Raw genomic sequence first — 23,110 nt, 5'->3', positions numbered from 1 at the left:
CACACACACACACACACACACACACACATGACACACACACACACACACACACACACACACACACACACACATATAGGTTCATAGGTTCATAGGTTCATACTTGGCTATCTGCCCTAGGGCATTTATAAGCCTAGCCAGAATGTGTTTGGCTTTCGCCACCCATTTTAAATTTATTTTGCTATGCCCTTTTTCGAGGTTAGTATACTGTGCCTCTGTCTAACAGTGACACAGAAGTGATACCCGGGGTAAACCTACGATCTCCCATCTACTCATTAAGATTCCTCTTGAAGAGAGTCAATGAGGGACTCTGCCTAACCTGGACTGGGATTTTATTCCAGAGTGAAGGGAGCCTCTGGGTTATGAATCTGTTCCTCCAGCATGTCCTATTTATTTCAGTGCTGAGGTTCAAGTCTCTTGAGCGTGTAGCTCAATGGGATTTGGATTTTCTGAGGTGCAGCATGTCCATTAATTCCAGGTTGGACATGGCTTTCTACGTCAGGCACAGATCGCCTCTGAACAGGCGGTATGCCACTGAGTAGAGCTGGAGTTTCTTTAACCGGGCAGCATATGGCATCTGTTTGAGCCCTTTGATCCTCTTGGTGAGGTACTTTTGGGGTCTTTCCAGTTGCTGTAGGTGTCTGGTAAGGTACATCCCAAAAGGGGCATTGTACTCAATTATGGGCCTGATGAGGGATGAGTAAAGAGGCACAATGACCTCCCCTGATCTAGATGTGAATCCCTTCATGATTAGGTGGGCTATATAAAATGTTTTTCTAACCACTTTGGCCACGTGGCTGTCAAATGAGAGATTGCTATCAACTTGGGTCCCCAGGTCCCTAATTACTTCTTCTGTACTTAATGGATTACCACCTATGTGGTAATTTGTGGGCACTTTGTTTTTGCCAAAGGGGATGACTATACACTTTTGGCATTTAGCTTGAGGCCATGGCTCTGGCACCAGTTGTCTGTTTCTATGAGGCCCTTTTGGAGGATGCTTGTGTCGGCTGGAGAGTCGATTATGGCGCCCAGTTTGCAGTCATCTGCGAACTTGGTCAGCCACAGTCCTTCCGTGTTGGCCTGTACCTCTGAGAAATATATACCGAACAAGAGAGGTCCCAGGACTGAGCCTTGTGGGACACCACTTGTAACTGGTTTGGAATCTGACATGGCTCCAGCAATTCTAACCATGTGGGTTCTGTCCTTGAGCCAGTTTGCAATCCATCTAGTGACATAGGGGTTTATATTTAAGCTGGTGAGCTTATCTATAATGCCCGAGCGGGGTATTGTATCGAAGGCTTTTGCGAGGTCCAGGTAGGCTGTGTGGACCACCTTCCCCTCGTCAATGGCCTTGGTGACCGTTTCAAAGAAATCAACCAGGTTTAAGAGGCAGGATCTGCCCTTAACAAAGCCGAACTGGGTAGGATCCAGTGTTTGTAGGTCCCCAATATCTTTATTTATGAGGTCCATGATGATCCTTTCCATAGCTTTGCAGACCAAGCTAGTCAGGCTTATGGGGCGATAGTTTCCAGGATCCGTTGAGGCACCACCTTTATGGAGAGGGACCACTGTTGCTGTACGCCACTCTTTGGGCGCATATCCTGTAGTAAGGCTGAGATTGAACAGTAGTTTTATGTTTGGGTTTAGCTCTTCTTGGAGTTCATGTAGGATGATGCTGTGTTTTTTGCTTTGGAGAGGGCGACTCTTACCTGAGCATCTGAGATGTCAGGGGGGCAGCACTCTGCTGGGATAGATATTTGCCCTTTTGGTGGGGAGGGGGGAGACGTTTGCGCTGAACCTGCCAGCTAGGATGTTGGCAATGTCTGTGGGTTCGTTGTATTTTTTGTTATTTTGGACTAATTCTGAGCATATCTGGGAATTACCACCCAGGTTCCTAACATAACTAAAGAAAGCCTTGTGATTATCCTTAGTGTCCTGTGCAATTTTTCTCTCGAAGCTGGCCTTAGACAATTTTATGTGTGCCCGTAGTTTTTTGCTAATACTGATCAGTGATGCCTTCCCTTTTTGGGATTTTGCTCTATCATTTAGTAGCTTCCTTCTTCTATTGTATAGTTTGTTTATGGCTGGGGTCCGCCAGACAGGACGTCTGCCTTTGGAGGATTGGGTCTTGGTTTTATTTGGGATCGCATGATCCATGCATTCCTGAAGGTGTTCATAGAATGCGTTTATAAAGGATTCTGCGGTCTGGGACGTATTTTCCACAGGCCCGGGGGCTTTGAAGGATTCCACCTCAGTTTTGAGGAGTGTGAAATTTGCTTTAGAGAAGTTTTTCACTGTGGTTTTCTGGGCAGGGGGTGGGGTCGGGATGTGAATATCCAGTGAGATTAGTTTATGGTCTGATCTTACCAGTGAGGGATACACTTCTGGTCTGGAGCATAGAGTCCCCATGTTGGTGATGATCAGGTCCAGTATGTTTTCCCCTCTTGTGGGAGTGGTAACAAGTTGTTCCATAGCATTTGAGTTTATAAATTCTAGGAACCTTTGAGATAGGGTGTTGGAGCTAGAGTAATGCTCCCAGTCTATGTTTGGGTAGTTGAAGTCGCCCAATATAATGGTGTTTGGAGAGACCTTCATATTTTCCAGTGTTCTCAGGAAGGCTGAGTGGGGTTCCTGGGTTTGGGAGGGTGGTCTGTAGCAGGCTATTAACTGGAAGGCAGTTTTACCCACTGTTAGTTGCACATGGATATTCTCTGATGCTTTGTGCTTTGCCACCAACCTGGAGGTGTGGGTATCTTTGATGAATATCAACAATCCCCCTCCTTTTGTGGTTCAGTCCAAGTTTTGGGGCCGAAAAGCATGGTATGAGGTATAACCTGGTAGTGCTGGGGTGCTCTCGGGAGCCCTGAACCAGGTTTCTGTTACTGCACAGATATCGATGTTCTCCATGCTATGGACAGGTTCGAGTGCGTGCATCTTGAGGTTTAGACTTCTGGCATTGAGTAGCATTACTCTTAGTTTCTTATCCCTTGTGATACCTATGGAGGTGGGTTTGTCTTTTGAGCCTTGCCTAAAAAAGACACTATGGGGGTAGTAAGAGCCTTTGCCAATATCCGAAAGCCCAGGGGTGACAAGTGCAAGCCGTCCCTAGCGAAGCATCGTGGCTTGTCGAGCATATCATCCCAAGCTGACAGGCATTGGATCCCCTTTGAATGACACCAGTACTTAAGCCAGTTGTTGAAACTGATCATCTTGTCTTCATATTGTGGCATCATTCTTGGTGAGGGTAAGATGCTACTCAAGGTCAGGGTCATACCGGCCTGGGCTACATGCTCATAGAGCTCCTTTATGTCTCTTTTCATGTAGTCCAGGGAGGTATGTCTCAGGTCATTCACACCAGCATGGACAATGACTGAGTCATATTTGTACTTGCTTTGGAGTGACCTGAGTGCTTGTGTTATGTGGCGGATCCTAGCGCCCGATAGGCTGCTCACCGTGACCCTCTCCTTGTTCAGCCTGGTGAGCGGGACATCAGTGTGCCTGACGATAGAGTCACCTATTACAAGTGTATCAGGTGTGTTGTTTAGTCTATATGCGTCTATATCCCCCTTTGCCATACATACTGGTACACTAGAAATAGTACTGTGCAAAACAATGGATGACATACCTTGCTGTATTTGATGGTGCATGTTGTAAACAAGAAGTGACAAAAAGTTAATCCCCTTCTGCAGTTATGCAGTGGTATGTGCTGTAGTCTATTACAATATACATTAATAAACCAGTATTTCCCGTATTGGCATACAGGGATTACATTCAGGACTCTACCCACATGCAAGCCACCTCAGAGTAAAATGCCTATCTCCCTGGACCATAAGTAGGAGCCAAAACTCCTCTACCTCTTTTAACCACATCTGTGTTGATTGGCCCATTAATTGTAGTTGATCTACCTGCTACAGTGTTCCACGCCTTTTCCTTTGCATGTCGAATCATATCAGTTACCCTCTTTCACACCTGTTGCAGGGACCTCTTATTGTGAGACACAATATTATACCCTCAAATTTACACCCTACTCCAGTCCTGCCAAATTTGGCCCTGACCATGCTAGCTTACAGCACTTTACCTTGGAAATGCATGAGGTTTTGGGGCAGTCCTGTAATAACAGCTCCTTTTCCTGGTTTAAAAGTTAGGCAACTTTACTTGCCATTGACTCCCTCTGGTGCCATGCCAGTACCTGTATCACTAAGGAAAAAGACATATCATTCATTAGTTTATATGCTGTACTATGGCATCCACTTTAGTATAACCATGATTCAGTCCCCCTTATGGACCTGTTTAACAGCTGTTGTTACTGTTATGCACAGACTCACCTGTCCCTCTAAAAGTTGTCCTGGAAACCAAAATGCCTTTTAAGTATGTAATGACTCACAGTATCTTGTATTTATGGCTAGTCTCCAACAACCAAGTGGTGCTTTGCATCATGCTAACAGTAGGACATTACCAGGAATGATATGATAATGATGCCAGATAATGTCAGTATCTGTGATCTGTGAATCACTTCTTCTGCATGATGCTCTAGCCACGCATATTGGTGCATATCATATTTATAATGAAGCATGTGGTCTGTTTACTCATGCTCATTCCACTTGTCTGCAGATAGTGCCATGGTGTAATACTAGATTACATGTAACACAATTTTCAAAAATGTGATGGTGCAACATGCTCCTGGGACTATCATATTGCTCCCTTTGCAGACATTTGCATGGCCATCTTTGCAAGTGATAAAAGCATGACCCCTGCATAGTGTTCCAGGGATAGCAGGATTTTCCTGTCCCTCCTGCAGAGGGATTTTAAGGAGTAAACAACCACAACAGCTAGTAATTACAAAACTTTTAAGGTGTACCTACTTGGCCACTATGATGGCCCTCCCTGAAGAGGATGGATGCTTGGTATTTACTGGCCCAGGAACTGGCACTGGATTTATCCATTCTGGGGAGCAGTAGTGCTATTAATGTGATGACCTGTAGTGGTGGTAGCAGAATCTGCTTAAAGAGTGGGAAGCAGAGGTTCAGGAGACTGAACTAGAGAAGTGCTGTAAACATTTTCTTTTTGAGTACTGCCATTGTCCTGTACTATGTACAGTCTTGTACAAGTACGTTTACCTGTACAAGTGGAAAGGAGGATCACCTTAGCATATTTAAGTGCTGAAGCAGAGTGAATTATTGTACTGAATGCCTTGGTCAGGTCAAGGTAGGTGGTAAACACCATTTCCCCCTCATCCATAGCCATGGTGACCCTCTCAAAGAAGTCTTCCAGGTTAATCAGGCAAGACTTTCCCTTAACAAAGCCAACTGGGATGGGTCCACTGTCTGTAGTTGATCATTTCCATAATAATTAATTCCATGGCTTTGCATATTAAACTTGTCAGGCTAATGGGTCTGTTGTTCCTGGGGTCAGCTGATTATCCACTCTTATGAAGATGGATGACCATTGCAGGTCCTCCATTCACCTGACATGTAACCTCTTTTGAGGCTGTAGTTGAAGAGTATCTCAAGTGGTTCTGATATGTCATGTTTTAGGCTATTTAGAAGGCAACCATGGATATTGTTGAGGCCCACTGAAGCAATGTTTTGGCCTGAGTGAGCTCCTCCAGGACCTGCCCCTGTTGATAGTTGGGGGAATATGCTAAAGGGATTTCATTGGAGGTAGTGGGGGGTGGGGTGGGAGGTGAAGTTAGAGCTAAATTTATCAGCCAGTTGATTTGCTCTGTCACCCTATTCAGTGAAGGTTGTTCCATTTACCACCAGTTCTGCATACTGGTGAGTATTACCTTTTAGGTTCCTGACACATCTGAAGTAGGCCTTTTGATTGTCCTTATCCTGGGAGGCTATCCTGGCATCTTAACTGTCCTTTACTTTATTAGCCCTCTCAGTTTCTTGTTTAGTTGAATCAGAGAGCTCTTGTGTGCATGAAAGTTGCTCTTTTTGATTTTGGCTATGACTTTTTTTCTTTTGTTATATAGCCTGTTAAGGTAAGGATTCCACAAGTGTGGTTTGTTTTTGATGTTAGATCTGGACTTACTTCTCGTTGGTACACCAGAATCAATGCACCCATTTACATGTTTATACAGGGTTTCTGTAAATTATTCTGCATAGGTAGCTGTGTTGTCAGGGTTGGGGGAACTGTGAATTTTGACAAACTGTTATTAAATAGGAGGTAGTCTGTCTTAGAATAGTCGCTACCTGTTATGGATTTAGTTGGGATTTCTGGGTTGATTTTTATTTTAAGGGAGATAGCTTAGTGGTCCGACTTCACCAATGAGAATATGACACGGCTGGGGGCAAAGCTCTTCCATGTTGGTGAGTACTTGCTCTAATAAGTTTTATTGTCTGGTTGGAGAGTGCACTAGCTATTCTAGGGTGTTTGTGTGGCTATAGTCCAGGAAGCATTGTGACTGCAAATTAGAAGCACTATACGTTTCCCAATCTACTTAAAGTCTCCCATGAATATTGTATTTGGCTGGATGATTAGCACCTCTTGTAGGTCTAGGTAAAACTTGTAAGCTTTTTGGGTTATAGATAGTGACCTGTAGCTGGCCAGAACAAGGTAGGGAATATTGTCTATGGAGATTTGGACATGGATGAACTCCAGGGCATCATCCTGTTTAACTTGCTTAGAGTTTTTTTTCCTGCTTCACTCCACATTTAACCACTGCCTGTGCTGCTGCCTGTCTAAATGTGTGGAAGGCAGTAGAGCCTTCAACTACTGAAGTACTTTTTACAGCTTTAAACTGAGTCTCAGTAACAGCACAAATGGTGTTATCCCAGTGTCACTTGTGGATGGTGGTCACTGGCAAGATGCACCAGCAATTTGATGCCCACCTTGACAACTTGGGATGCTTTCTTCCATGATTGGTGCAGCCACTGACTGGCTGAATTGGCTCATAATATTGGAAACCCAGGTGAGTAACTCATAGCTCTCAGCTGCTATGGTTTATGTGTAGTGCTATGCTTTGGCCCTCAAATGTAGCCTTGTTCCTCCTAGATTTACTGATGTTTCTTTCAAGGTAACACCTGTTTATTATACAGTTGTTGATTAAACAAATAAACTAAGTCTATACAAAGACTCACTACCACTAATTAAACAGGGCCTAGTATACAAGGGACTTCTTTTGTGAAACATGAAAAATTGACCCTCTTTGTGAACCAGTAGTAGACTTTTTCAAGACTACTGGCATTATTTTTAATGCTCAAAGGTTGAGAGGTATGGGGTAATGCATGGGGATGTTGCCCTCTGGGACAGACTAGCAGCCAACCATGTTATCCCCTTTCACGTATATTCCCACCCTTGTGTATTATTTCCCATTTATTGTCAATGGCATGTCACTCACAATCACAAATTGTATACCATCTTTTTGTGATTGTCTCCTATTGTTTTTCCAACCTTTATGTGGACACCACCCCTTTCTGACCATATTTCCATTTCTAGCTCATATGTCTACCACTGCTATAGTTCCTTTCCCCTCTCTCTCACCCATGGCCAGTATTTAGTAACTTGCCAGTACTGTTCTTTTATATAAACTATAAAATGGTCTTGTTCATCCACCCAAAAGAAAAAATAACCTTTCCTCCACCAATTATAACTGCTGGTTTCTCCTTCTGTGTTGATCTCTGCTTGTTGTTCTCTACTTTACTAATTTACCATCTACCTTTTTCCTCCCTATTTGTATGCTGAAAATATAGACTCTTAAGAGACTTTCAATTTATTTATTTAACCAAAATTGTACTAAGCGCTTTCACCCACACACATCAGGGCATCTTCTGAGTACTGACAATCCTTGTGTTGAACCTCTTTTTAAATCCTTATGTAAATTGGATAATTGAACAATTAAACAATTAAATTATTACCTACGCAGCTAAAAATTCTTCATTTAAAAGGTACAATCAGCAATATTTACATCAAAAATGAGCATAAAAAGCCAGGACTTGTGCAAACTTGTTAATTTGCAAATGTAATAAAACCTTCTTGTCAAAAACTATGTCTTTAATATCCATCAACAAATTTTTTCGTGCCTCAGTGTCTCTAGTAACGCCGTCCCTAGTGTTCAATGCTTTGTTCGAAGGTGGGTTCCCAGACTGAACATTTCCTGTGTTGGCCCCTCCTCCTATAGAACACGCCGAACCATAACTAGCTGACGGTTGCACTGGACTCGATCCTGGTGTAGAATGTAATGTAAAAAGTTGCTCCTGAGACTCAGTAATGGCCATATTGGTAACCACAGGAGCATTGTGCCCCTTCTCCTGTAGAGCTTTAATGAGACGCTGCGTTGTCTCAATATATTGAAGAAAAAGTTGCTCCATAATGAAAACACAATAGTCCAGGTGAAAATAAGTAAATATAAATGAAATTAAATCAGTAGTCCACCATCGTAATGGTAAGCCCAACAAGGTACTAAAAACAAACTTCCAGAACTAGTAAAACAAAAAAGGCAAACCAGGAACAACTGCAGAACACCGATTTATTTATTTAACCAAAATTGTACTAAGCGCATTCACCTACACACATCAGGGCATCTTCAGAGTACTGAAAATCCTTGTAATGAACCTCTTTTTAAATCCTTATGTAAATTGGATAATTGAACAATTAAACAATTAAACAAATTATTACCTACGCAGCTAAAAATTCATCCAAAGAAGAATGACATAAGAGTTAAAGGGGAATGGTGCTGAAAATGTATAAAAAAAGCCAGGACTTGCACAAACTTGTTAATTTGTAAATGTAATAAAACCTTCTTGTCAGAATTTTAAGAGATTTTTATTCTTTGTTATTGACAGAATTATATACTACAATAATAACAAAGGTGGTGATGACAACACCTTACTTGAGGCTAAAGAATGTTTATGGCAATTACGGCTAAATGCAAGTTCTAGCCATGGTATTAACGAACATATTTCTATATCAAGTATACTAAAGTACAAGTCTCAATTTATTTGATCTTGTATGTATTAGGTTAACATCTGATAATTTAATGTTTTAAATATTTTGTATAACAATATGAATTTTAATGTTAGTAGGAAATATTTCAATGAATGATTTTATGCTGGATTTTATAACAATTATTTATTTTTAATAATTATTTAGATTTATATTATTACCTAGATATTTATATATGTATTTTTAACTTTTATTTATTGGTATTACATATACATAGTTTTTGACAAGAAGGTTTTATTACATTTACAAATTAACAAGTTTGCACAAGTCCTGGCTGTTTATGCTAATTTTTTATGTAAATATTGCTGATTGTACCTTTTAAATGAAGAATTTTTAGCTGCATAGGTAATAATTTGTTTAATTGTTTAATTGTTTAGTTATCCAATTTACATAAGGATTTAAAAAGAGGTTCAACACAAGGATTGTCAGTACTCTGAAGATGCCCTGATGTGTGTGGGTGAAAGCGCTTAGTACAATTTTGGTTAAATAAATAAATCGGTGGTCTGCAGTTGTTCCTGGTTCGCCTTTTTGTTTTACTAGTTCTGGAAGTTTGTGTTTAGTATCTTAAGAGACTTTATTATAGAGAGGGATGTAAAACCCTTAAGCTGTACACCACACAGTATAGATAAATGAGAGAAACTGATCTTGATATACTGAATACACCATAATAAAACCATATAGCACCTTTTGCTATACATCTATAAAACAGTTCATTAACACAGCGACAAAATAACTTACAGTTACACAAAACTAAACACAGAAGCGTATTTTTAAATCAGAGAATAGTCACACCATGGACTGAATTTCCTATAATTTTAGGAAAACATGAAAGCTATACTATTTGTAAAAGCAACTTAGACAGATGGTTAGATGACCTAGCAGATGACCCAAGACTGAAGGAGTCAGTGCTCCTCAAAGGCCTTAAGGTCTGTGCCCTGTAAGAAAATGTATGCACTCATGGAAGAGGTTGCCACTTGCTGTGCACACCCTCAGTGATTTATCAGTTGCCCACTGTGTCCAGCTTTGCTGCCTTTTTTGGCAGCCTGACACTAGCTGTGGCTGTGTGCCACTGTACTGCACCCATGTGTATGTACTACTGATACAGGCACACAGCCTTAGCTTTGACTTCCTTTAATATGAACTTGTGTGCTGTTCTCCTGCTGCTTCTTCCATGTGGTAATATATCAGTACTCTTCCTTTTACTGATGCCTCTCTATTTCCTTATGTGGCCCTTTAGTAAGGATGCAGGTCCTATCGTATGCCTGCCATATCTCCAATTAGCCATCAGGTAGTTTGTACAGTGATCTCTTTGGATATACTAATATTCATAGATATATTGTGCTTCTGTGAATCTAAGACTATGTCTTAATTTGGTCTAACACAGATTCTCCTACAAAGTGGTACATAATGCACTTAATCCAACCAGCACTATAACATTTACAATAGTGCTTGCATGTTTCACTTGAGAGACCAGTCGGCATAATGGTTAAGGTCCTCCTCTCCCATACACAAGGTACAAGATTCGATCCTAACCCAGTCTGACCAATGCCTGTTTGGATTTTGCATGTTCTCCATGTGTCTCTGTGGGGTTCCTCCCACCACCGAAAAACATGCTGAGTGTTTCCATCTCAAACTGACCAATGAATGGAGTTGTGGGCAGCAGAACAGACTCTACATGGTGCCCTATGGGGGGGGAGCATTGTACAGACCAACCACTTTGGGCATCTACTGTGGGGATCAGTATCCTCAACATAGAAAAACACAGATAGCAGACTGTGTATCATGGCAGGACTAGTCACTCAGTGGTTTAAAATATGGGTCTAGGTGATTTGGTTACGTTGACTTATGTTGACAAAAAGGGGACATTGGTAGTTACCAGTGAGAACTCAGCCTACTCCAACCTACACCAGGGAAAGGGATCCAAGCTAAGGGAGCCAACTAATGGTGGGAGGGGTGTGTGTGCCCCTAGTGGCCAGTGTGTGCCTGCCATATAGCCCAGCAGCCCTAGATCAATAAGCTACTGACAGGCCGGTGTCTAGTTGCCCAGCCTAGATTATCTGGGACAGCTGTGTTGAGCGAAAGCTGGACATAAAACCAATCAACCTGCCAAACATGAACTGAGAATTGCTACACTTAAAGTACGTTCACTGACAAGACCCAGCTTCAAAGTGGGTAGACATCCTATGTATCCAAGAGACAATATGGAAAGGGCAGTGTAGTGAAACCACTTGGCATGGGATCCAGAGTTTATTACTAAGGAGGAGGAAAGGCTAAAAATGGTGTGGGTATTGTGGTGACAGAGATGCTTCAGAAAGCAGTGCGGTATATCAGCATTAGTGACAGACTCATGGCAATCAGTAAAGGTAGTATTCATAATTTCAGCCTATACCCCACAGTAGGGGGGAAAGAGTGCATTTAGACAGCAGTTGCAAGATCTAGCAGGAAGACATGAATTGGTGTTGATAATGGGTGACTTGAATGCAAATATCAGGACAGACAGGGCAGGATATGAGGACTGTCTCAGTCCACATGGGTGGGCAACAGGAATAAAGAAGGAGAGGCCATTCTAGACTTCTGTCTAGCAAACGGCTTGATAGTAGCCAACACATGGCTCAGAAAGTGAGAGAGTTACAAGATCACATACAAGAGTGGCCAATAGGCAACCCAGATAGACTTCATCCTAGCAAGGAAAGGGCACTGGCATAGAATCAGTGATTGCAAAGTCATCCCCAGTGAAACAGTTGGCCCACATAATAAACCACTGGTTGCCACAATCAGCTGTAAGCAGTGGTTAGAAAAGGTTCTGAGGGCAACTGAGAAGTTGAATGGAGAGAAAATACAACAGTTCAAGGAATTACTCACTGCTCTAGCAAAATAGGTGGAGCTGAAGAAGAAAGGCAGCATCTCAAAATAGTATGTGTGAGGACTACAGAAATGATATGTGGCCAAGCAAGGTATGGACATAAGATACATAAGGAAAGCTAGTGGTTTAATGCAGAAGTTTAGGAAGACATCAAAAGAAAGAATGAGTGCAGGAAAAAGTGGGAGATAGAAAAGCATGACCAGGCTAAGATAGTTGGTTAACAAAGAATATAAGAAAGGAGTTGTAATAGGAAAGAACAGGGCATCAGAGGCACTCTACCAGCTTCTGGAAAATGACTCAGTATGCGGCACAAAGACAGAAAGATAAAGAAGATAGTCAGACACTCTTCATAAGGGATGCCAGCAATGACCTGTTCACCAGTCCACAGGACATCAAAGGCAGATGGAAGGAGTATTTCCAGCAGCTTCTGAATGAAGAAAATGCCACCGAAACTGTACTGGCCTAGAAACAGCCTATGATGAGAGAAGAAGCAGAGCCCACCATAGAAGAAGTAAAAATACCACTAAGGAAAATGAAGTCAAGGAAAGCAGCAGGTTCAGATGAGGTTGCAGCAGATATGATAAAGGTGCTGGGTGAGATAGGGGAGAAATGGCTCCTGAGGGTACTCATAGCAGTGTGGAGAGAAATGTGTATCCCAAATGACTGGAGAAAATCATACTCATGCCAGTGTATAAGAACAAAGGGGATATCCATAACTGTGGGCAATACAGAGGCATCAAACTTCTGTAAAATTACATGAAAGTTCTGTTGAGGGTGATTGATAAATGGATACGCAGAGTCAGTTGTGTAGTAGAATGTAAGATGAGAGATGAGCAGTTTGGATTCAGATCAGGATGCAGCACAACTGACCCAATGTTTGCAATGAGACAGATAGTTTTAGAAGAAGCTAGAGATGAGGAAAGAGTCCAACTGAGCATTCCTAAACTTTGAGAAAGTATATGGCAAGGTCCGAAGAAAGCTGATTTAGGCAGTACTGCAGTGGTTTGAAGTCCCAGAAACATTGGTAGAATTAGTGCAGGATATGTACAAAGAACCCATGACTCAAGTAGGAACAGTGTTCAGTCTCACAGAAGAGTTCCAGTGGGACGGGGTGCACCAGGGTTCAGTTCTGATCCCACTGCTCTTCATACTGGTGATGGACTAAATTAGTAAACAGGCTGGAGGGGCAAATCAACACATTTTCTGTATGCAGACTATGTGGCATTACAGGCAAACACTGAGCAAGAACTTCAGCAAAGGATAGGGGAATGGAATGCAAAACTGAAGACACATGGGAAGAAACTAAGGACAGATAATACAGTGGCAATGGCAGCAAACTGGGGAAGTCAGAAGAATCTGAGAATTAGGTTCATAGATTATTCATAGATTATTACTAGGCTAACTACCTTTGTGGGCCATTTTAAGCCTGGCCATTACACACGTGAAACCCTGCACCCCACCTCTGTGTCTGTAAGGTAAACACCTTAACCATTATGCCAACCTCCCACAATTGAGATAGAATGGAAGATGGTGTAACAGGTAAATAGCTTCAGGTTTCTGGGAGGGGTGGTTGAGAAAAAGGGAAGTCTAAATGAAGAGGTTAAAGCTAGAATCAGAGGGGCTGCAGGCAACTGGCATAGAGTCTCAGCCATGGTCTATGACAGAAGAATGCCCGAGAGAAGATTAATTAAGTTGTACGAGACAGTGGTGCAGCCAGTACTACTGTATGGTACAGAAACTTGGGTAGTAAAGGCAGAGCAGATGAGGAAGCTAGAGGTGATGGAAATGAATTGCCTGAGAAGGGTGATAAGATGCACACTATGGAAGAGACAAAGAAATAAGGACATAAGAGCAGAAGCCAAAGTAGCTCCAATTGCAGAAAAGATCAAAGGGAACAGACTGTGGTGGTTTGGACATGAGCAGAAAAGCAGAAGACATTCTGCTGAAGAAGATTTGGGACAAACAGTAAGAAGGTAAGAGGAAACAAGGATGTCCAGCAAAGAGATGGCTGAATTGTGTGAAAGAATATCTGCAAGAGTCAGGCATGAGTGTTGAAGAAGGCAGGAGTGCAGCATTGGATCGATAAAGATGGCAACAGTTAACACAGTACCCCAACCCCATGAAGAAAATGGGAAAAAGGGACTGATGATGATGCATGTATTACTTCTTTTCCATGTACTGAAACCATTGCATTTTATGAAAGGTAGTAAAAGATGGCTTACCTTTATAGGTTCATATGTAGTTACCGGGATATTTACCTGAAGGTCTTTATAAGCCTAGCAGTGCACCCAATATAAAACTAAAGAAACCCAATATAAAGAATCTTGCCAAAACTCGAGATCATAGTTAGCAACAACTGCCCATATCTAGAAGGGTCATAGGTGAAATCCCCAGTAGGAATTTATGGATTCCCATCCAGTCATCCAGGCTACGCTTAAACAGGATCATAGAGGGGCACTGTTTGATGTGAATTGGTAGCCTATTCCAGAGGAGTGGCAACCTCTGAGAGACATATTTGTCTCTCCAGCAGGTCCTATTTATGTCGCAGGGCAGGTTAAGGTCCTTGGAGCAGAAGACCCTTGTCCCATTTGACTTGTGGATGTGCAGCATTTTAACTAGGTTTGTATCCGATATTGCTGTGTAGGCCAGGAACAAGTCTCATCTAAATAGTCTCTACACCACTGAGTACAGTGACAGTGACTTCAGTCTGTCAATGTATGACATGTGCTGGAGACCCTGAATTTTGTTGGTTAGAAATCTCTGAGGTCACTCAAATTGCTCCAGGTGCACGGTAAGGTACATACCAAAAGGAGCATTGTACTCAATTACTGGCCTATTAAGGGTTAAGTACAGATGAGGTATGACCCCTTTCACTCTTGAGGCAATGACATTTGCTGATGAGGTGTGTAATGTAGAATGTTTTCCTTACCACAGTAGACACACATGGTGGTCAGAGTTTAGGTTACAGTTGACTTATGTTCCGAAGTCTCTCACTACTGAGTTGTTATTTAGGGCATTGTTATTTATGCGATAGTCTGCAGGGATATTGTTTTTACTGATGGGGATGATAATGCATTTTTTTGCATTGAATTTGAGTCCATGGCTTTGGCACCAGTCATTGGTTTGTGTAAGTCCCTCTTGAAGTATATTGATATCGTTTGTGGATTCAATGATTGTATCTGATTTGCAGTCTTCAGCAAACTTAGTCAGCCACACCTCCTCTGTTTTGGCCTGAACTTCTGAGCAGTATATTCCAAACAATAGGGGACCCAGAACTGATCACTGTGGAACCCTACTGGTGGCAGGTCTGCTGGTTAAGGTAAAGTCCCCAACACTGACTGAGTAGGATTTGTCGGTGAACCAGTTAGCAACCCACCTGATGACATAAGGTTTGATATTCAATTGGGAGAGTTTATCAATGATGCCCAAATGTGGGCTTGTGTTGAATGCCTTGGCTAAGTCAAGGTAAGCTGTATGCATAGATTTGCCTTTGTCTATGGCTCTGGTGACTTTTTCCAAAGTTCAGCAGGTTTAACAAGCATGACCTGCCTCTAACAAAACCAAATTGTCAAGGGTTTGGAGATCACCTATATCCTTATTTATACGGTCCATGATCATTCATTCCATGACCTTACAGATAAGGCTGGTTAAGCTTATGGGTCTGTAGTTCCCAGGGTCTGTTGCTGTACCCCCTTTGAAGTGGGATGACGGTTGCTGTTTTCCATTCAGAAGGGACAAAACCATTCCTCAGGATGTGGTTGAAGAGAGTACCTAATAGAGTTTCTAACTCTTGTTTTAAACCATTAAAAATGCAACCTGGGATGCCATACAGTGCCACAGAGGCTGTGTGTTTGGGCTTGGAGAGAGCATTAATGATTTGCTCTTTAGTGATGCAAGTTGGGGGAGATGTAGAGGGAATGCTTTGTGTAATGTTTGGAGGGGACAGGGGAATGAAATTTTCACCAAACCTATCAGCTAATAGGTTAGCTATTTTTGCAGGATCAGTGTGTGTGTGATGCCATCCACAGCTAGTTCAGCACATGTCTGGATCTTACCTTTTAGGTTATGAATATAGGTGAAGAATGCCTTTTAGCTATGGTTGCTAATTTTTTTTTTCAAAGTTGCTATTACAGGATTTTACAAGTTGTCTTGTTTGTTTGTTCAAGCACAGGATAGTGTTCTTCCAGTGTTGGGACCTCTCTTTTTTATTCATAGACAGCAACCTCTTCCTCTTGATGTCCACCAGGGATGCTAGTTTTTTTTTTTTTTTTGAGAATCCTGTTTTGATCCTATCAAGTACAGCAGTGTCAATACATTTGTGTAAGTGATTGTACAGGGCAGTTGTGTATACCTTAGTATAGTTGTCAATGTTATCTGTAGGAAGAGGAGCTAAGTAATTATTTATGCCATCCCTTAGGAGGGTATACTTAGCTTTGGTGAAATTTTTTAGCTTGGTGTCACCTAAAAGGGGTTCAGGTGTTATACCTACTTCAAATGTGACTGATTTCAGATCAGATTTAATTAGTGATATCCTTTACTTGTGGTGCAATGGTCAACCATGTTGGTGAGGATTAGGTTGAGAATATTTGAGCCCCCTGTGGGGTTGCATAGTACTGGTTCCACAGCACTGTTGTTAACAAACCCCAGGAATCTTTGTATGAGCATGTTGGTACTCATATAGGTTTCCCCATTCAATGAAGGGATAGTTAAAAATTGCCAATGACTAGAGCATTTGGGTGCAATTTTATTGACTCAAATAAGTCCAAATAAGGAGCATGGGTATCCTGGTTCATTGAAGGGGGCTTATAGCTAACGATGACTTGAAGGGGAGTTTTACCCACAGTTAGTTGAACTTGGAGTAACTCCATGAAGTTTTCCTGTCTAACCACTCTAAAGGTGTATTTATCTTTAATGAAGATAGATACTCCTCCTCCTTCGGTTCTCAGATTTCTTTTTTGCGGTCTGAAAGTGTGGAAGGCATTGCAGCCTTGCAAGCCAGGGTACTGTCTGCAGCCCTGAACCAAGTTTTTGTAACTGCACAGATGTCAACATCTTCTAGGGAGGGGAGTGCTTCCAGAGACTACAGTTTCTGATTTAAACTCCTAGTATTTAGCAGCGCAACCTTTAATTTAATTCTGAGTGATATTTTCATGTTGGAAATTTTGTTCTTGAGGCCTTGCCTAAAAATGGTGCTATGGGGTATGCAAGTGCCATACCAGAAACCAAAAGCCTAGAGGTGACAGCTGAAGCCTATCTCTGGCACAGCAGCATGGTCTATTGACCACATCATCCCTGGCTGACAGGAACTGGATCCCCTTAGACTGACACCAGATACTCAGCCAATTGTTGAAGTCAATCATTTTTTGTTAATATTGTGGTATCATCCTAGGTGAGGGTAGAATGCTGCTCAAGGCTAGGAACATACCTGCCTGGGGCACATATTCAGAGAACTCATTCATGTCTCTCGTCATATAGTCCAGTGAGGTACATTTCAAGTCATTCACACCATCATGAACTAAGATGGATTCATAACAGTACTTGTTGTTGAGAGACTTGAGTGCATGTGTGACCTGATGGATCCTGGCACCTGATAGACAGCTGACTGTAACCTTCTTCTTGTCCAGCTGATGAGTGGGACATCTGTGTGTCTCACAATGGAGTCACCTACGACTAAAACATTTGATTTAGATGTGCTTGCCTTAGGGGCTTATTTGGTGAGACACTGATACTTGTGTTTTTATGTGTACTGAGTGCTGTAGGTGCTGTATTAAGTGTAGCATTTTTGCGTTTGGAAGGTCTCTGTTGTTTATGTAGGTTTCTGGTGAGTCCTCCATGTATGATGGTTTATGTGATGAGTGCATGGTCTGTAAAGGAGGTGTAGTATGTGAGCTGACAACTTGTTCAGTGTTACTGTTCTGTACATAAGACAACAAAGATTCCAGATTCTTCGTGTAGATGCACCTGTCACAAATTGTACTTGGGTGAATTAGGAGTAGAGAGCTGTCAGTGCACATGAAGCATTTGCTACACTGCCTCAGGATACTCAAGCCAATAAGGCTGGTAGTAGAAATGGAGAGAAACTGATGATTCATATTATTTGGTTAAATCCTGTTTTCACATTGGGAAGAGAAAATGGAGGGGTGTGGTATAACTGGGTGCTCCAAGCAGGGTCTAGACTAATGAGTTGTTCTAAAAAGGATCTATATGAGCAAGGGTTCTTTAATGGTATGAGACTATTGTAGATTTGGCAGTTTTGGGACTGCTTAAGGGGCAAAAGTGCAGCTGAGGTGCTGTCTGAGCAGCTTAGTGCAAATTAAGGACTTCTCAGACAGATCATGGGCAGTTACCATGGGAAAATTTATCTACTGAAGTTTTTGTGTCTATAATCACCAGTGGTTACCCCACTGGATGGTAATGTGTGATGGTGCATGGTGATGCTCTACACATAAACAGATGAATACAGTAGAGCAGTGGCTGGTCACCTATCTCTGTGGAGCTGTGTTAAAACAAGCACAAACCTGCACAAACGGGGATTTGCAGCAGCAGTGAGCACACTGAATTAAACAATTTAACCAATAAAAAAGCTAAAAACTAAGCTCTATGTCAGCAATCTTCAATTAGACTAGTCCTGACTGCACTCTACTACCACAAGGGCGTGTGTGTGTGTGTGTGGGGGGGGGGGGGGCTCTCCAACAAAAAATAGTATGTTTTGTGCCCAGTTTAACAAACAGAACCAGACTTATCAGGTCTGAATCTAGTCTATGCTAAAGCAGACAAAAAGTGCAACAAATCAGGAAGAACAGTTTTAAAAAATCAGCAATATAACAAAAACACAATTTAAAAGTACAAAATGCAGTATAAATAATATTTTTGTTTAGCAGAATGCAAAGGATTCCTTGGAATGCATAGGCGAATACAACAGAGCAGCGGCTGGTCAACTGATTATGTGGAGGTGTGTTAAAACAGTGAGCAAATTGAATTAAACAATCTAACCAATAAAAAAGCTCAGCACTGAGCCCTGCCCGCAACTTTCAATCAGATGTGTTCTAACTGCACTCTCCTGTCACAAAGGTGCGGGGGGGGGGGTTCTCAACCAAAAGTTAGCCTTGTTTAGTCATCAATTTAACAAACAGAACCAAATTCAGTAGGTCTTATTTTATTCTATGCTACAACAGACAAAAAGTGGAACAAATCAGCAAGACAGTTTTAATAAATCAGCAATATAAACAAAAATACAGTTTAAAAGTGTGAAATACAGTATAAAATTGTACTTATAGTTAGCAGAATGCAACAGATTCCTTGTATTGCACAGAATAATACAGCAGAGCAGTGGCTGCTCACCTGACTCTGTGGAGTTGTGTTAAAACTTTACTACTATATTTATTTAAAAACTGTTCACTGAGGTAGAGTTCTTTTCCAAGTGGATCTTTTTCAGGCCAATGTGGAAGTTACTTTACAAAGGAACCTAAATGTAGATGGATATATATTAGTTTCAAACTTGAATTCACAGACAAATTCTTATGACTAATTCAAAGGTGTTGTATTCTGCAAGTGACAGAAAACACACAGTTTGGAAAGTATTTTCAGTAAAGTGAAACTGGGCAGTAGTACCAGATCCTTTCAAATTTATGCTGATCTTCTAGAACGATCATATAAACTTTTCTCTGTGCATATCTTCTATCTTGTCAAGGATATCACCAAAAGGATTACCAAGAAATTGAACAACACTATCAATTCAGTTAAAGGAGCCCATGATCTTGGGTTGGCCACTTAACCCAAATATACTTATGAATCCTTCTATATCTATGTTAGAGATCTAAAAACAAATAATATCCTCCATGTTCAGACCTTATTGATAATGGGGCCTCCTATTATGCCCCATCTAAAATTGCCACTATTCTTGCACATAAATTTAGTTCCATCTTCACCCCTGAAACATCTATTCAAATCCCCAACATGGCTGAATCTCTTTCTCCAGCAATTATCAATAATATAATTTATTGAAAGAGCTTACCAAGACCAGAAATGTTTCCTCTATGGGTCCTTATTTGTTGAATTAATAATATTAAGCATACCCTTACAGGAATACTCCTCAAACTATTTGGCTACTGTTTCTGTCACATAGCAGTGTTGATGCCCTTTTGGAAAGGTGGCCTGACAACTGACCTGGATAATTACAGATCTATAAGCCTTACAAACCTCATCGGCAATGCCATGGAAAGTATTATAACTGCCTCATAAACTGTCATATTAAGAATCTTGTTATACAAACAGACACACACCCACACACACACACACACACACAAACACACACACACACACACACACACACACACACACACACACACACACACACACACACACACACACACACACACACACACACACACACACATTCTGGAATTGTGAATGGTAGATTCTGTCTGGTTGTAAATTTCTCATAAAGTGGGAAAGAGGCTGTAGATGATGGCCATGCCATGCATGCAGGGAATATTGACCTGGCCAAGGCTTTCAACACCATTCCCAATACTGGCTGGCATCATGCTAAAGCTAAATGCTTTAAAAAAAATTTGAAGTATCTGCGATAAGATGGACAGAAAACTGACAAAGCAAGAACCCACACAATCTGAGTTTCAGTATAAAGGTGACAAGTGGTATCCCTCAGGATTCAGTGCTGGGACCTCTCCTCTTGGTATTTTATTTACTTCTGAGATTGCCAGACAGAGATCCAAGATCGCTAGCTAACAAAGCTGGCAGATGATTTCAAACTGCTTTTTTTTTGTTGTTGTTAAGTCACCTTATGACACCCAAGCCCTCCAGAATTAACTGTCTCTAGTAATTCTTTATGTATTAAAAATGAGCTCAGACTAAGTGCTAAATGTTAAAAAGTATAGTAGCATCACTTTTGTTAGACAGTCCCAACTATTATCATACTGTTTATACAATACAGCTCCACAAAATGAAAATATTGTTAGGAATCTAGGTTCTTGGGCTAATAGTTCCTCTTTTTTTTTGACCATCATGTTGTAATGCTTGTCAGGAAATCCTTTTATTTAGCCCAACTAATTTCCAAATTAATAACATCAAGGTCTAAATAAAAAATCACTCCCTTATAATCAGCATTAATCAGGTTAATTGTTGAGCACAGTGCTCTATTTTGGATGTATCTCACTAAACATATCAAACAATTTGAAAGACCCCCAAAGGTTCCTAACAAAAAAGATTACAAGTCTAAAGTCTCTCTGGTATCAAGAGAGGCTGGAAGCTGTATTCTGTTATTCAGTGACTTATAAACTTTTGACGAGAGATGTCTGTCTCACTTGCCTCTTTAGTAGACACCTGATTGATGTCCTTCTATATCACCATTGCAGTATTCTTTACAATAAGGATCCCCCGCCAAGGGCAGCCTGACGTCCATCCAATAAACCAAATCCTTATGGTTGTAAAGGGTATGCTGTACATCACATGTATGCTCCCCATGCATGGTGCAGGGCATAAAGGAGACAGCTGGACATGCTATCTTCAGAACTTCTTTGCCACCAGTCTGAATGCCATCTTCAATTGTCGGTCTGAATGCCTGTTCGTCTGCTGGTTCTACCACTTTCAGATAAGTGCCCTGTTGGGGTTATTGATTTATTTGTCTTATGCTTACTTTGTAATCTGGTTGTTGGGTATCATGTCATCAAGAAAGGAGAAATGCCAGTGCAGGAGACAGAATCCCCATAAAGATCGTCACAAACAATGTTTATTTGTTTAGGCACTTCCCATGACCATATATCTTGTGAGATATGTCAGTCCTTTGTCCCTAAGATATTGAAGACTTAAATTGTTGGCTAAGGATACCATGAAAGGATTTTCTTGGCCCAAGGGTCAGCCATCCACAAAGGAAAAGGCCAAAAAAATGTAGGTCTGAGTCTTTGGCTGTATCCCCTTCACCAGGCATCTCTCTTAAGGCTGATGAAAGCACGGAAGAGCATCCAGTTTCCTTCTCAGATTCCTCTGTCATGACTGCTTTAGAAGCTAGCATGGACCCAATGCCATGCACATCCATGGAGGTTTTGCAGATGTCAGCCTCAGATTTACAGGGGGAGCCATGTCTGGTTATTACTGAAGGGCCTAGGAGTGTTCCTCAAATTTTAGTTAGAGAAGAGGTCCCAATTACCATTATTGAGTGTTGTCAGGGGTCAGAGCATCCATAACTTTACAAGGCTGACATCCTACTCAAAAAGAAGCAGAAAACTAAACAAATTTTACTTTCTCCCAAAGATCCTCAGAGGAAATGATAGAACTTCCCCCAGGGCTTGTTTAATGCCCTTATGGCTCTTGATTTTCGAACCCCTACTCCTTCAAAAAGCTGACAGGTTTTATAAAGTGCATGAAGACTGCAAGTTTCTATATAAGTGTCCCTCTGTTGACCAGTTTGTGGTGTCAGTGGCTTTTGACTAGCCTTCCAAATTGTTGCGTTCCACTAAACTGCTGCCTTCTGATAAGCACAACAAAACCATGGAGAGACTGGGTAAGAAGGTGTGTATTTCCGCTACCCAGGTCTTTAAAGCTGTGAACTATCAGACACTTGTGACTAGGTATGTTTTGGCTTTTCTATCTCAAGCCTATCAGGCTATTTCTGATCTTCCTGATTCTGAGGAGAAGACCTCTGCTCTTCCTTTGCTTGGGACATTCTTCAAAGTAGCTCACCATTCCAATAAATGCAGCTATGATGCAGCTGATGCTTCATCTAGGGCTGCTCCTTTTGGATCTGTTTTGAGGAGATATTCCTGTCTCAGACTTTAACCTTTGCCTGATGATATCAAGGTTAAACTGATGGATGCTCCATTGAATAATAAGCATTTGTTTGCTGCTGCTGCAAGGTTTAAGGTCCTGCAAGAAAAGGGAAAATCCTTACAGGAGTTGAAGCATATTTTTGTTTTCCCTTTCCCCAAGTTTCAGAGGAATTATTCTAATAGGTCTGCCTTTGTCCATAGACAGTCTCGCCCCACCAAAGTTAACAAGGATGGTAGAAGGTCTACCCCTACTAAAGCAACCCATACTCCTCCTACTCAGAATCCTCCTTTTCCTCATAAACCAGGTGCTGTTGGACTATCCTGTTCTTCTCTGTCACATTCCTCTTTCTCTGTGTCCTTCTTTATCTCTTTCTATTTGGGTAAAAATCACCCAAGACTCCTGGGTTCTTTCCATAATTCGCCAGGGTCATTACATGGTTTGGAAATACCACCCCCCCCCCTTTTTGGGCATTCCTTAACCTCTTCAGGAACAACTACCCCTTTTTCCAGAGGTGCTTCA

This window comes from Protopterus annectens, chromosome 8.part0 (assembly GCF_019279795.1).
Source record: "Protopterus annectens isolate FY-2018-M chromosome 8.part0, PAN1.0, whole genome shotgun sequence".
NCBI lineage: Eukaryota > Metazoa > Chordata > Ceratodontiformes > Protopteridae > Protopterus > Protopterus annectens.
This window is presented reverse-complemented; position numbering follows the sequence as displayed.